Source organism: Armigeres subalbatus, chromosome 2, assembly GCF_024139115.2.
Source record: "Armigeres subalbatus isolate Guangzhou_Male chromosome 2, GZ_Asu_2, whole genome shotgun sequence".
NCBI classification, from domain to species: Eukaryota; Metazoa; Arthropoda; class Insecta; order Diptera; family Culicidae; genus Armigeres; species Armigeres subalbatus.
The window spans coordinates 18,477,727-18,490,032 of record NC_085140.1 but is presented as its reverse complement, the minus strand read 5'-3'; the positions used below and the strand labels follow the sequence as shown (position 1 = coordinate 18,490,032).

Genomic DNA, 12,306 nt, shown 5'->3' with positions numbered 1-12,306 from the left:
GACATTTAATCAAAAGGAATTTACTTTGAGTATTTTTGTTAAATTAGCATCTTATATAATTAATTCTTAATTTATTTGGAATTAACAAATGCCATTGGCCTAGTACTGAGGGCGTTTAAATCATTAAATTCGATAAAATCTTATCTACACCAATTTATCGATTCCGACATTCAGATATTAATATAGCTTGGGACAATGACTTTCTGCACGTAGTTTACTTGGAAAACAGGTTTAGGTTTAACTTGAATTTGATATAGAATGAGAATGCATTGTATCAGATAAGGTGGATGTGTGAAACAAATTCTTATGAGTTGTTGAATTTCTTTTGTCATTCTTTGAGGATTTTTTACAGTCATATGCTAAAAGAAAAGAAGTGGATTATATTGAATGACGGTTAGTAAGATTATTAAATTTTTAACCTTATTTTTTTATTGTTTGCTTTCTTTTTTGTGTTGGAAATTGTAAATTGGAAATTTACTGCAGTGATCCCCAAAGTGCCGTATGCGTCCCTGTATGCTAAGCCTTTTTCTGTGGCCCGCGAAGGTTTTCTGAGAATACACTACATGTGGCACACTGATAAGCATTATATGTTAGGAAAAGGTTTTTATCATTCCCAATATTTCAGTGTACTCGAGAGTCGGTCAAGTTCCTATCACTATGATGTTGAAGCACTATTTGTACATCGTGAATAGTGTCATCATTATGATTCATGAAATTCATAACTTCATACATAGATGTTATGTAGGCCGACATTTGCATACTTCGATATTATCGCCAAGGGTTATGATAATAGCAAATTTGTATTTAATCCCAGCTTCGTAACAACAATACTTTTATTTTTCAAAATAAGTTGGATAACTACCTCCAGAAAGTACGATGACCATCAACAATAGGTTTTGTTAGGAATATCATTCAAATTCTTTTCAGAAACGCAAACAGTTTAGAACCTTTAAACGGTTTCTGTTCAGAATCTTAAACAGAATCCTAAACGGACTTTAGTTGAAAATTCAAACGAATTCCGAAAGCATTCTGTTGTGAATCTCGACCGGAATTCCGTTTAGAATCCCAAACGGATTTTATTTAAAATTCTGAACGGATTCTGTTCAGAGTCCCGAACGGATTCTTTTCAGAATTTTGAACGGCTTGTGTTTCGAATCCCAAACGAATTCTGTTCAGAGTTCCAGACGGATTCTGTGTAGAATTTCGAAAGAATTTTGCTCAGAATACCGAGCGGATGCTGCTCAGAATCCCAATATAGTTTTCTCAGAACTCCTTCGTTAAGTTATAGAGAACAATAAACCTCGAGCATGAAAACATCGAACTTATAGAATTGGTCGACATATGCCCATTTGCGAGAAACCGCTAAGAAAATTTTCTGATTTTTCTGCCTAATTTGCTGAAAAATGCTACATATAGCAAAAAAAAAAAACAATTTCTCGTGTCAAATCCGCTACTGAAAAAATCGGTACTATAGACTACTTAAAAGTCAATTACTGCGAAAAAAAATGTCCTTATAACTTACATACATATATTAGTACATATTTTATTTGGAAAAGATTCACAGGAAGAAAATATTTTGTTCAAATATACAATATTCTGTAATGTGTATGCGATATGAACTGAAAAACAAATGTTACTTACTGTGGTAGTAGCGGATTGTGTTAAAATAATAATCGGAGATACGAAATGAAAGCATGAGTTATTTGAATGAGATTTAAATTTCATTCCGCTACTACTACACTTACATACTATGGCCCGCTTCAACAGCTCAAAACTGCTGTGTGGCCCTTGATAGTAAGCATCCTGGGGACCTCTGATTTACTGCAACATCAATCTTTTTTTTTCAAACTCCCAATGACTGAAAGACTCGGATGGTCAGAGCTCCTAATGTGGTGCTAACATTATTTTGAAAATCACTAGTTATAGGAATTAAGGGTCCCTAAGTCCCTAAACCTAAGCGATTTCATCGCCAAGATGGCGACAACTAGTCACCGCGACTCTATTGCTACACGGAAGAAATAAACTACTCAATAGTGAGTTTAATTCACCCAACCTCGAACATCCGTACGGGAAGCCAAAATTGAGTAAGTAGGGTCGAAGTAGTTTGCCTTTACTCCCATGTTAAAAAAGTACCCAACGGAAAATTTATTTACCCAAATGTAAATTTAATTCACTCAATTTCGACCTCAGGTAATAAAACTCAAAATTGGCTTCCCGTATTGAACTGGCGTCGTTGGATTGTTTGGATCTTTTGTTTTTGACAACAAAAGAAAGAGTGGATGAAAAAGAAGAGAAAAAATAACTCAAAAGTAAGTTTAAAAATACTCAATTTTGGGTACTTTTTTTCTTCCGTGTAGGTCACTGCATGCAAAAAAAGACTAATTCTCGCGTGATTTTTGAAAACGTCGTAAGTCCAAATGAGAGACTCTCTTTCATTACGCTCTCTTTTGCTAATATCAAGGCTAGTTTAAAATTTGTTGCAATATTTTCAGTCGCTACTAATAGACTTGAGCCAAATCTACCTTACCTTGACGTGTCGCGACCAACAAAATCCGTGTTAAATTTCAGCTGCATCACGTAAGTGCCAATTTTTTCACCGCCATGTTCCAGAACCTCGAATACGGGGTTGAAGATTTTTTTATTTTGTGTTATTTCCGTCGACTATTTCCTCATGAGTGACAACACAACTCGACCCGACACACCGTCAATACATAAGTCGGCACCTACGGCTTTTAACGGAAATTGAGTAGAATTTCCTTGGGGAGAAGAAAAGACGGTAATACATCTATATCATCGATATCTCTCCGTATATCGATGATTTTTTCGAATCCCTTAATCCCCATACATTTTTGCTTTCTACATCTCGATAACCTCTCCCTTGACCCGTAACGCTGGGTAGACACCTTTACGTAGTGTGTTACGGGGTAAGATCTACCACGGTTACATTTCCAGGGACAGGCAAATCCTGACCTAACGAATACCTTCCTCATTATCCAACTCCGTGGTACTTATAACGGTGTCGCTCGGTGGCTTGTCGTTAAGGAATCCAAATATGAAAGTACTCGCGTTTTCAAGGGCACATTACTCGATACGAAAATAACGCACAACTGTCATTTTAATCAATTCACGCATGCTGCGACGCGTGCGTAATAAAAATAACAGTTGTGCGTTGCTTCCGTATCGAATGGTGTGTCTTTAGAAAAGCGAGTACTATTTAATTTGGATTCCGTGAGGAGTGTCCTTAAGTAAGTACTACATAAACACTTCCTTCCTCTCTTTAGTTACGGCGAAGATAGGCGTGGCCAGAAGTGATAATCCTCATGCTTTTGTTAATTTTGTCTAAGACTGAAATCAAGGACCACTCCCCTTCTTGATTTCTGATAGTATTTTAGATCAGGATCTCAAATATGAAACCTGAGTATCACTAGTGTCCAATCTACGAATTACACCGTAATTTGCTTATGCTTCATTTCGATAACCTCTCCCTATCTCGGTATCTCTCCTTATCAGATGTGTTCTGGACATATTTTAGCCTGGATTGTAGGTTTTTTTTTTGCGCTGAGTTTCAAATTTTGGAGCGAGCGTCTCTTGTTCGTTGATTTACCAGAAGTATGATTTGAAGAAAAACTGCATGTGTTGATATATTTCTGTCTTTGTTTATTCCTACACTCGATTAGCTTTGGAAAATCTATTAGACAGCACAGATGCCCGGAAAAGTTCTCACGTGACGGATGGTGACAGTGGCTCAGATCTTCCGACTGTGGATCACGGTCACGGATTACGGTCGACGTGATAAAAAAAATTCAGATATGTGATCGATTCCAAAAGATTGTATATAGAAAGGGATTGCAGCTGAAAAGTCCATCAGTTCCGAAAATTACGTCTCAGATAGTATTATTTTTTATTGTGTTTGCAAATACCATGATATAAAATGAGACTCTATTCGGAACAAATGTAAAAAATCCAAATCTAACACATGCGATTATTTTCAATCGTAGCCATAGGTAGGCGCCAGAAAATCGTTTAAGACAAACGAGCTTTCAGGAAAATGCAAGTTTAATCAGTAATTTAAAAGAAATGAATTTGCACTATTCAAATTAGTTTCTAATTTCAATTTATTAACAACATTTTTAAATTTGACAGATTTTGTAACTATTTTGCTTTTCGCACCGTATGAAATGGCATTTGGAAAAATGAAAATATTCCTCTGGTATTTGCACTTGATTGTGACTTGATGATAGTCATTCGAATTGTGCAAAATTGGAGAGCAAGTTTATTTTGTAAAACCTAGATTTATCTACCTAGCACTAATAGGTTATTTGCGCTCCGGCCTAAAAGGTTGTATTTTGGCCATAACTGGCCAACTATCCGTACAAATATTAATAGGAAACAATGGCACAGGATTCCCCGTCGAATGCAATTTGTTTGCAAGAAAATCGGTTAAGGATAAGTGCCTTAAAAATGAGTGATTTTTTTCCGCTCACACATACACACGAACATATGTACATATACACTAGACCTCTTACTGTTTTCGAAAAGTATAATAAATTCAACCGGCCAGCCCAAGATGAATACAGTACTAGGTGCTCCAATCTGCCAAGATTGTGGAAGAGTAGAAGGCGGGCGTGAAAAATTCATTTTCAGTGCAAAATGAAAACAAATTGGCCGGCTCTCCCATACTAAAATCCAAGATGACTGAATCGTGAATTTAGCAGATTGGAAGACCTAATGGTGTATTCATCTTGGGTCAGCCCAAAATCACAATTCTTATGCTTAAATTGGCCTCTTGTCAAATTTCCAGCAAATTCAACAATTTCACATGTTACTACGATGCATTCTATGGTAAAAGCATACAGACAGACATATTTGTTCCAATATGCTAAATTCACGATTCAGCCATATTGGATTTTAGTATGGGAGAGCCAGCCGGTTTGTTGTCGTTTTGCACTGAAAATGAATTTTTCACCCCCGCCTTCTACTCTTCCACAATCTTGGCAGATTGGAGCACCTAGTACTGTATTCATCTTGGTTGTAAGCATCAAATATCATCGAAAATCAAAGCTTATTTGTTCGATCAACTTGTTTGAAGAAATCCTAACGTGTGAATTTATGACAAGTGTTCAGCTTCTGATTTTTAAGAACTTAACGGTAAATCGCACATTGGAAATTATATTACTCAAATAGCCATGGAAAAAAGGGGAGTAATAATATAATAAATTAGCAATGATTTGTACTAAATTCATGAAGAGCAACGGCGTTTAGGGAAAACAGTGTTTTTATGCACCTTAAAGCTTAAAAATCGCATTAACATGGTCAAAACGTCAAAACTTGTAGAGCACACAAAAAGCTTCCGTTAGGAGGTTGTTGCGATGATTTTTTGGCGTTTACATCTCTTGTTAGATTTTTTTTTTCAAAATTGAAAATAGCCCAAAAACACTAAATCGACTTAAGCCACCTCGAAATATTATCCGAATTTGCTGAAAATTTGACAGGAAGCTTATTTTAGCATAAGAATTTTGATTCTGGGCTGACCGGTTAAGTCGAACCGGCCCTTGAGGTCGTGTCTGAGAGTGATCATATAGCCTTTTCGTTCCGTGTACGAGAAATTCATGAAGTGTAGGGCAATACCCATGAGACTACCAGCTTAGGCATCTCGCTCTGTGAGATTAAATTAGTTGCGACTTTTTTGAAACAAGTTCAGAACCATTATGTTCGAAATCTGCTTAGTTTAGAGTTCATACACTTGGATGCGCTAGGGTTCATGAGAATACCATTCAAGCATGTGAAGCATTAAAGCCATTATGCTATGGTTCTGTTGGAAGCTTCACTTTGCTTTACGATCCAAGTGAATTTGACTCGAAAACGAATTGATTTTCTAAAAGTCTTAATTCAACTTTTCCTTCAATAGAAAGAAATTACCTACCTACATTGCTGCTTACGAGAAAAGATAACAAAGTTGCAATCTCGTGACCAACAATTATTTACACTCAAATAAATTACAAATCGTGCCACGGCACCAAATCAGCGAAAGGAAAAAGCACACACTTCATTTTTAACATATAGGTACAGGGAAAAGTTACTCACGTTTGCAATAATATGCATCAAAGCAGGGGTTCTCTCTCGCTGCCCGTTGTCGTCGTCGTCGTTTGGCGAGCCTATATTTCACTAAAGTTGTAAATGGTGCATACACTCTCCTTCTCTATTGCTTCAAAGCGTCTTTCCCAAGAGGACTGTAGAATAAGGAGAAAGACGGGTGTTAGTCGTCACCTATGGGCAACTTTCAAAGCAACCCATAAATGTCTGTGCACGATACAAAAACGCATTTGGATGCACTGCAGAGGTTGCTGCTTGGCGGCACCGCATAACCCTCGTTCTGCAACGATCGCAACGATGGTAGACGGTTTGATGTTTATCTTGAGCGAAGTAACAACGCGAGGCTACTTAGAGACACGGAAGAAAATAGATGGATTGATTTGGTTATCAGTAGATCGGAAAGTGTTTTGGATTGACGGGTCACGAGCTTCTTCTTTTTCTTCTTCTTTCACTGATGTTTTCCGGAGAAGGAAGGAATTGCACTGGTATAAATAAGCTAACGGTATGTATTTTCTCACGTTTAAGGTTGGATAACTTCCTGGTAGATATAATTAAATTTCTTTCACTTCCTCGAGCAGAGTCGTTAATTTGCACTACTTGAGCATTTGGCCATGCGAAACAGTTATTGGCACGAAACGAGGCTGTGGGTGGAGATTACTAAATCCAAATGAAACCAGCACAACCAGAACTATAAAATGGTATCAGCTTTTCAGTGAGAAATGATTTCCAAAGTCCAGCCAAGTATCACATGTCACAAAAAAAAACTATGGCGACATTCGACGGCGCATTTTCAAAACGCACTCACAATGCGTGACGCATTCAAGTATATAAAGCATTATGCATCACGTTGCATTCGCATCTTCAGCCTGCCGTGTTTTTCCTTGCTTTCCACATACACACTTCAGTTGGGTGGGTGCTGCAATCAAAAAGCTTATTGAAGCCGTTTCGAGGAATCACTCGATCAGCTTTTTGGAACGGATTGACCAACCTTTCGTATCGCGTGTACGGAGGATCGATCGTAATACGCGCGCGCGCACTCTCGCAAACTCGCGAACGCAAGGCGTAGAAGCACGTGCTCACTCACTGGCGGTTAGTTGGAGACTGAAGCGATCGCGCGCACCTTCGGGCCGTTTTTCTCTTCGGCGGATGATCGACGTTTTTGCTTAATGGAAGCACTGATACCTGGTTTGCGCTGGCGGTTGTCTGTGCTCAGCCACTTTTCGGTGTTTCTTCGAATGACTTTTACTTTATGGCAACGAAATTACTTCGCCGATCGATGACAGACATGTAGGTAGGTGTACGATCGGCGGCATCTGGCTGACTTGAGGTCGTTCGGCAGGAGTGCAACGTGCTTCTTCTAGAAAACGGTTCTGTTTGGATTGCACATTGTAGACTGGTTCAAGCTTTTCGCAAGGGTGGACTGATGAAGTATCCGAAAAAACTCATTATAGGTGAATGTGCTGTTTCAGGACCTGCCTGTGGTGCGTTTTCTTGATCATGTTTAGTATGCCACTCTTTGCCCATACAGAACCTTCTGCATCAAGTCCTACTGATAAGTCGAGGAAAATTGAAGTCAATGCCAAACAACAATCTAATGGTTGCATTTAGAATTGATAATTATTTCTTGTGGACAAATGGGATTTTAAGAGCGCATGTCGAGGACGCTTAGCAGGGCTGTGACAGAATGTAAAGCGTGTTAAGTGTTATGTAATGGGACACTCTCACGAATGATGACTCATCTTAAAAAACCGTGTGTGATTGTAAACATGGATATTAGGCTAATCCTTATGCAAAAATTATTGTCATTGTGGTTAAGTGTACCATAGTTCAAACTCCTGAATTGTTGCGTCACCATAGTAAGAGAAAAAATATAAACTTCAAACGTTTAGTTAATTAGTTTCAGACATTTAAAATATATTTTACGCCTTTTGGAACTTGCATGGAAATGACTATGAAAAAATCGTCAGGTGCTTCATTAATACCATGTATTGAAAAATTACGTCTTCTTTATTTAAACACTGGCAGAAAATTTTGCTAGGCATTGCTTGCAATCAACAGCAATACAGCAATACATTTATGTATTGTATAAAAATGTTACAGCATATATGATGTAACAAAAAGGCTCCTTTCGATTCCACTCGTTCTTTCATCACTTTTTAAATTTACAGGCCATCATTACTATGGAGCTTGTATTCAATAGTGCGTGCAAGAAAAAGTTGGATGTAAAATTAAAGACTTTTAAACACCAATATTTCCATAGCGCGTAATTTTCAATATTTTTTACTGTGTATATTTCAATGATTTTCGGACATTTCGGCGAGAAATCTTAGTATGCATACAGCATACTAAGTCTCAAACGATTCCGTCTCGAAAGAGTTTCCGTGTCACGTAAATTTAGGCTATCATTTAGCCTGATGAAGAATTATCGAATCACCAAAACGCTTAACCGGTTACACCTTGATCGAAACGACATCAAGAAGCGGAAATATCCGAGTGGCTAACAAGTTCGATTCCCATAAAAACTACAGCACGCGTATATTTTAAACATCCTATATCTTTATAAAAAAAAATATTTTAAACTTTTTAGTGGCATGTCTTCACTTGTCATAAGACAAGTTTGTACCATCCCTTTTAATTCAACCACTTGAATGTACCTTGACAGATACGTATTTCGACCTCAACAGTAAGGTCGTATTCAGTGTCTCGTACTTGACTCGATTTTTGACTTAAGTCGCGTCAAGTACGAGACACTGAAGACGACCTTACTGTTGAGGTCGAAATATGTATCTGTCAAGGTACAATCAAGTGGTGGAATTAAATGGGATGGTACAAACTCGTCTTATGACAAGTATATCTTTATGTTATTTAACACAGAGCAGATTAGTTACATCTAGGGGAAATACCTATTCTTGGCAGTCTAAGACAATAGTCAATATGAATGATAAAAATAATGAATAATTACACTAAAACACAGGTGCAGTTCAACTGGTATACATTTGTATGCTCTTCCTTTGATGATTGGTGTTCACAAAACTTAACAGCTTTTACCACAAACTCAGTATATTTAGTAATAGGTCAACGTTTCTTCTATCGGCATAGCAATTGGCATTATCAGCAATGAGTTTGCTCCCTTTGGCAGCTAGACATGGAAGTAGAAAACTGGTAATGTATTGGTGCCAAATGCTGGTTGTTTATATCCTCCTGTAGTAAAATTCATTCATATTAATCGGCCGCATGCTCATTTCGCTTTACTCAATTTTGGAAAAAAATATTAATTATCAAAACTGGCTTAACACAAAACAAGAAAATTTAGCCTTGATATAAATTGATATATGATAGACAGATAGGCCAACAAAAAACAGACGTAAATGGCCAGATAGGGTACCCGTGTACCCAGATATTGACATTTTCATAACTTTCACCATTATTAAACTATTTGAATAAAATTTGAATAAAATGTTGGCCATTTTGGAGAAGGGAACTTATATATTTTTTTGTCCGCTGCCGAGATTAACATCTTTTATCTTTTGTAATGCCTTAGAGTCTACACGCGTAAACAAAAGTCTATCAACCAGTTTCAAATACACAACTTGGTCTTTGAGATTCTTAGAATTGAAGGTCCTTGATATGTTTGTTTCATCAAAAAAAAAAAAAAAAATCATGGTGATTGTGTACAAGACACGACCGCTCGACGTAAACTAAGTAAAACCAACTCTATACACATAATAATTAATTTTGACTGTCTGCCCTTATAGACTCGGAAACTACTGAACCGATCGACATGAACATTTGTACGTAGAGGTTTTTGGGAACGATGAAGGTTCTTATGATGTGTAAGTGTTGGTTATGTTATGCCGAGAGTGTTACCGAGAAATCCGTATTTAGTGTAGTGTATTTCGTGGAACAAATGTTGTAAATGCAGGTAATACTCGTGTCTCAGTGTAGGTTTTTCCCAGTCAGCCCCCTGTAGTAGGCTAGGTCCTAAATTGAGCTTCACCACCACCCTACGCAGCCAACCACCCACTGAACTACAGTGTCCCACCACCAGAGGACCGATTAAAGGCCCTTTGGACGGCCATTAAGGGGTGGCGTAATGTGGTCATGGGACCGAGGGACGAGGTCGTGAACCCCAACACATTATATAAACATCAATTTGGACAGGGAAATTTCTCCACTAAAGAAAAAGCATTCGATCGAGAAAGTTTATAATCCCGAGCTAGCAAGTTATTGGAAGTGGAGAAGTTAGTTAGAGAAAAGTGGACAGTGGAAATAGAGAAGGTGTTGTGGGCTTCAGGTAATCAAAAGTGACCTCCTTTGTGGCGAAACCTGAATTCTATTTTACAAATCTCCAGAACCCCGCCGTTTTTGGAAATTAGAATCCCGAAGCAAGCCGTTTCGAATTTGGAGGCCATACGTAAGCCGTCGTGCACCATCCTCGACTAAAACCGGCATCGTACCCGCCGAAGGCCAATCCGTCACCATATTGGCAGGTCGAGTGTGCGCGTGTTCGTCCCGAAAGCTACGACGGACTCCCAAGCCACCCCGGAAGACATTGTGTCGCCATCGCTTGGCGCCGGCTTTCTGGAATTAGCCGCCATTGAAGCCTTGGAAGCAGATTGGAGCAGAGGAAGCAGTGGTGGAGAAAAGGAAGGAAGTAGGGGCCCCGAAGTAAAGGTTAGAGTAGCGAATAAGGAAGTGGGAAGAAAAGGGTTAGGAAGTGTTACGAAGGGATAAGAAGAAAGAGAAGCCGAATAAAGTGTCCTGTTGTAGAAATACTGTGGTTTTCCTACTATTTGAGTGCGAGAAGTACCTGTCCGCGAGTTTCTTGAGGTGAGCGTGCCGACCCTGAGGTCGTTTGATTCAGGGACTCTCTACACTGCTAAGGGATACTTACCCATTCATTACAGATGGTATTAGACCCCTCCTCTTCTGGAAGAGGGAACCCCAATCAAATAAAGTACAAATTTCTGCTTTAATCGAAAATTAACTCGAAAAATGGTATCCGAAAATTCCAAATTTCGAATACTTAACCGTCTTTTAAATAAATTGCAAATGTAAAAAATATAGAATTAATCAATTTGAGGTGAAAAGAAGCTCGTCGGTTCTGCTACTATAGTATATTAACAATAAATTCCACCTCGGGAGTCTATATATTTTGGATAATGGGCAGCACTGTCCTATCCAGCCGCTGGAGCCACCCCATTCTTACACTACGTTTCACAGTTGAATGATTGATAATACCCTAAAAGTAGGTAATTATTTATGGTTGAAATGCGCTATGTAGAAACGGGAATGGTTATGAATTTTTTGATGAGCTTGGAAAGTATTGAAGTTGCAAAAGGAAAACAGTTCTGTCAGCCACATAAATGTTGAAATATTATGGTGTGGCTATCACTTTTGATATAATTCATGGTCTGCGTAAAAATCTGAATAGAAGCATTTGTATTTTAAAACTATTTTAAAATAAATGCCAAAGCCGGATATTTTGTTCATAGTTTTGCTAAAATCAAATCACATAGAATTGTGCGTGGTATCTTTCTAGCGTGTGTTTGATATACTCACAAACACATTATCTCGCTCTATTCCCAAGTGTACTGCTGTCAAAGAAAATGAACAGTCCCGATTTTATTTAGTGAAATATAGAGCAAATATTGCATAAATTTTCTCTTTGTGGTGATAATCAAGTGGTGATAAAGTGTAAAAAGTAGTTTGTGTACTTAATGTGTCGTGTCGTACACAATAAAGAGGAGAAACAGGCGATCCCAAAAAGTAAGTAACAGTTACATTATTACCTGCTTTTCGTGTGCTGTTTTCTTGGGCGATGCAATAAGGATTTCGTAGGTGCAAATTTGTTTCGGTGAATAATTCGTCAAATCTTGCTACTTTTACACAAACAGCCTAGACTTGAAATTGTGTGATTGAATCAAATTTATGTTCATAAATAGTGTATGTTTCCTGGAAAGCGCAAATATTGTTGAGGGTGTCAACAACTGTCGCACCCTGCCAATGCCGTATTCTACCCTACTTGAAAGGATATTTACAGGTTTTGTTCGTACTGTGTTGAGCATATCTGGCCAACCCAGAGCTCTTCGCTGTTAGCGACAGGGGTGACATATCCATCTAACCCGTCCTCCTCTGGCGAAAGAGAGCTATTATGGTCAAAGCCCCCTATCGATCAGAGTCCTACATCGGTGCTAGTACGTCGCACCCACA

At 38.2% G+C, this 12,306-nt stretch overlaps 1 protein-coding gene across 4 annotated transcripts in view; it reads right to left on the bottom strand.

The window, feature by feature from the left end:
- The window catches only part of LOC134218023 (pancreatic triacylglycerol lipase-like), an 89,165-nt gene extending 81,935 nt beyond the window's left edge, over positions 1 to 7,230 (bottom strand). Inside the window, exons 1-3 of one of the 4 annotated variants that reach the window (XM_062696898.1) lie at positions 7,082 to 7,179; positions 6,990 to 7,009; positions 6,085 to 6,230 (exon numbers count right to left, since the gene is read on the bottom strand). The gene's annotated coding sequence lies outside the window, so the exon portion shown is untranslated. The other 3 variants (XM_062696897.1, XM_062696900.1, XM_062696899.1) reach the window with 3 other exon arrangements.
- Positions 7,231 to 12,306: the final 5,076 nt, after the last annotated feature.